Genomic DNA, 4,595 nt, shown 5'->3' with positions numbered 1-4,595 from the left:
TCACAGTCCCAGGAAGAATGGGGTAGCTGCTTGTGGCAGGGACACACAAATACATCATTCTCATATGCACAATGATTCAGCTCATTCTCTGTGGAGTCTGGCTGGGGACTCCTCCTCCATTTGTTGATGCTGATGTACACATGGTACATTGCTACACCATCATTGTTTGCAACAGAGGTTCAGTGATTGCCTTCTACTGTGTTCTTGGATACATGGGCTCTGTTTCTCTAGCAAGTTTCACTGTAGCTTTCTTGGCCAGGAATCTGCCTGATACATTCAATGAAGCCAAGCTCTTGACATTCAGCATGCTGGTGTTCTGCAGTGTCTGGATCACTTTTATCCCTGTCTACCATAGCACCAAAGACAAGACTATGGTTGCTGTGGAAGTTTTCTGTATCTTGGCCTCAAGTGCAAGGCTTCTTTTTTGCATCTTTGCCCCAAAATGTTATTTTTTTTTTTTAAGACCATGGAAAAATTCTTCTCACATGTTCAAGAAACCATGTGATAAAACTGAAAATGTATAAATTTAACCACTTATATAATATAAAAAAACTTACTTACATAATTATAAATCTGCTTTCAACTCATCAGTGCTATGTTGAAATATGAAGTTTCTATTTTGTAAATAATGTAGAACATATACTGTATAATACAAATCAAACACATGACCTGGACCTCAGTTTATTGGATCAATTTGTGTAATCTGACACTTTCATACCTCTAACAACAGGTTTTTGTTTTTGTTTTTTAATTATAAAACTCTCAAGTATCTGAAAATTGGCACTCGACTTTGCAAATTTTTTCATGTATTATCAACCTACCTGTATTAATTTTGTGTAATTGTAACTTTCTATAAAAATATTACCATATTAATAGTACATACACATAGAAATTAAGAATTAATTCCTTTTTATTTTTCTAGTTCTGCAAAGAATTTACAAAGAACATTTAACTAAATTTCTTTGTAATGTGATATTCCAGGACATGGGATGATAAAAAATTATGATGGTATCACTGCTTTCTGTTTCAATTTGAATACTGAGCGTAATGAAGATGACCTATGATTTATATTGTAATTCTGTGAAAGCCTCATGAATGAGGATTTTAACGAGCCCATAAAAATCTGTTGTTATTTTTGCCTGGTGTTCATTCCCTAAAATGAATAACTCTGTTTAAAGTTTGCTCATGTTTAAAGTTTAGGACATAGATTTCTCTCAATCTTAGCCATAGATAATTATTGATATAAGACATAGCAATTAGTTAAGAAATGCATAATGCTTTAAACTACAAAGAATAACAGACCGGGTTCTCCACCTTAAGTAAAACATCTTCACCATCAAGGCTTGGAAAATATCTTGGCATAAGAGGCAGAGAAACTAATGGCCACTCACTTAGAAGTGTTGCAAAATTGTATCTTTACAATAGGATGCTGTTCTTAAAATTCTAATAACGAAATAAAATCTCCCAAATATCAAAAATTTGAAACTTGTGCATATATTCTGGAGATCTTCTTTAGGTCTTCTCAACGTACTTTAAACTATAAAAAGTAGAGAGGGCATTTGGAAGGAAACTCATTCTTTTTGGAGGACATGGTTTATGCTAGAATATATGCTGTCTAGTAATCGTCCTAAATCTTTGCACAGTCTAGCATCACTAACTATACATAGTGAATTATCAAAAAACAAAGCCAAAATTTGGGAGAAGTTTGTATTGAAAAGTGGCAGAAGCTATATAGGGAAAGGAGGAATAAATATTATTGTTACAATGAAATTACTATGAAATTTCATAATTAATTATAATGTATTAGTTTATATAATAATTGAAATAATTTGAATTATTCACTAGGTATTATTCACATGCCATTTATAGTTTTAAGCTGAATTCCTAATACTATTTTCATGAATTTTGTACTAAAATTTTCATCTGTTATATGAATTTTAGGTGGAATTTTATGTGAAGAAAAGGAGAGATCTCCTCTTTTGAATGTGCATGAAAGTTAAGAATAATGATTAATATGGGGTAAAGGATCACTGAATAAAACAATAAAAATGTATACTAATTAGTATTTTAGTTATATTTATAAATTATGTGTAAGACTAAGAACTACAGTGTAACTGGTAAAACAATATCATTTATATCTGTTTAGTCGTCAAATACTCTATATGATTATTATATCATTTTAATCAATGAAATACATTGCCATGGATTGCTCCATGTGTGTAGTTCTGAATAATCTATAATTTACTAAGCTATTGAAAATCTCTTCTAAATTCATAATTTTAAAAAGCCTATAAATTTAAAGTAAATCATTGGTTTTCATAAATATGTTATAACAAAAAAAGATCAGTAAAATTCATACTTGGTAATAACATTTTAGAAAACCTTGGCAGGAAATGTATTTCTATATTGCATGTTGTAAGAAAGACCTCTCTGTATAGTTCTGCTACTTTACAAAATAGAAAGTATAATGTTAAGATTGTGATAGGGGCTTACATTTTCAAAATGTTTGCATACTTTCTTGAATTTTGTTGCATTAAAATACACTACTTGGGTAAATGCAACATACATAATTCTTAGCCCCAGATCCAATATACACATGCATACCCACTTGCACGCATGCACGCGTGTGGACACACACACACACACCAAAACGTGCTATTTTGTGAACCATAAATTGTATTAGGATTTTATACCAGAATCTGGGTGAGGATTTACTTATACGAACAAATATGAATAACTCACTAAAGCACTACACAGTACAGGTAACAACCACACATAGGTAGGAATGTGGAGTATATGTCACAACCTTCAGGACACTCAAAATTTTCAAAGTTTCTTCCAGGATGCTTTGTATTTTTATCATTCTTCTAGGCAGCTGGTATGATCTCAGGAGTGTTCTTTGAAAAAAAATATTCACTGAGATGATTCTTTTGTTCTAAGGATTCTTTTCTCTAAGGAAAACTGTCATCTTAAAAAAATAGTATTATTATATTTATTTACATTTCAGTCATTTCTTTTCCTATTAAGTCCCTCTATCAACAGTTGCTTATCTTACACTTCCTTCCCCTTGCCACCTAGAGGGTGCTCCCCATGCCCAGGAGACTTCCCCTTCCCTAATAACTCAGTTCTCTTAAGGATTAGGCACATATTCAGCCACTGAGGTCACACCAGTCAATGCTCTACTCTATAAGTTCCAGGGACCTGATACCTGTCCATGTATCCTTCCTGATTGATGGCTCAGTCTCTGAGAGTTTCCTGAGGTCCAGGTTAGTTGAAACTGCTGGTCTTCTTATGGGGTTGCACAACCATTCAGCCTCTGCAGTCCTTTGCCTAATTCAACCATAAGATGATGGACTTCAATCCAATAGTTGGGTGTAAGGATGTACAACTGTTTCAGTTACCTCCTGGTAGAGCCTCTCAGGGGGCAACCATACTAGGTTCTTGTCTTCAGTGTTTTCTCCATTTTTGTCCCTGCAGTTCTTTAGAAAGTCAGAGTTCTAGTCCAGAGGTGTTGACTGTGGGTTAGCAACCCTTTCTCAGAACTTAAGGCTCTCTCTACCTACTGGAGGTGGATTCTTCCCAATTGTTAGGCATTTTGGCTCAGGTTGCTTGATTGAGTCATGTGAGACCCCAAGGAGGTGCTGCACATTTTCATTCTTTCTCCTGGCCCTCTGGTTGTGGGTTTCTCTCCTGTCCCCAAAATTCCAAACCTGATCCTGTCTCCCCCCCCCCCCCCCCACACACCAATCCATTTTCCCATTCTGGTCTCTCCCTCTCTCTGTAAGTCATGATTATTTCATTTTTCCTTCTAAGTGAGATTGAAGCATCCTTACTTGGGCATTCATTATTGTTAAACTTAATGCAATCTGTGAGTTGCATAAAGGATTCTGTGCTTTTTGACTTATATACACGTACTGGTAAGTACAGACCATAGTTCTCATTTTCAGTCTTGGTTACCTCCTAAAGGACAATACTCCCTAGTTCCATGCATTTTCCGGGAAGAATACTGATGTCCTCATTTTTAATAGTTGAATAGTATTCTATTGTGTAAATGAACTGTATTTTCTTTATCTTCTTCAGTTGAAAGACATCTATTTTTTTTTTCAAGCTTCTAACTATTACAAATAAGGCTACTATGAATAAAATGGAGCACATGTTTTGGGGTATGGTGGATCATCTTTGGGTATGAGTCTAGGAGTGCGATAGCTAGGTCTTCAAGTACAACTATTTTCAACTTTCTAATGAAATGTCAAATTTAGTTCCAGTGTAGTTGTAGCAGTATTCAATTCCAGCAGTAATGGAAGAGTATTACTTTTTCTCCACATCCTTTCCAGCATGTGCAGTGACTCAAAGTTTTTATCTTAGCCATGCTTACTGGTTTGAGGTGAAATCACGGGGTCTTTTTGATTTGCATTTAAATATTGACTAGGGAATTTGAACACTTGTTTAGGTGCTTCTCTGCCATTCAAGATTCTTCTGTTCTGAAGCCTCTGCTTAGCTCTGAACTCCATTTTTTAAATGGATTATTTATTTTTGGAGGTCAACTTCTTGAGTTCTTTATGTATTTTGGATGTTAGCTCTCTATCAGTTATTAT

This window comes from Mus caroli, unplaced genomic scaffold (genome assembly GCF_978045245.1).
Source record: "Mus caroli unplaced genomic scaffold, Mus_caroli_1 scaffold_8, whole genome shotgun sequence".
Lineage (NCBI taxonomy): Eukaryota > Metazoa > Chordata > Mammalia > Rodentia > Muridae > Mus > Mus caroli.
The sequence above is the reverse complement of the archived record's forward strand: the minus strand, read 5'-3'. Positions refer to the sequence as shown.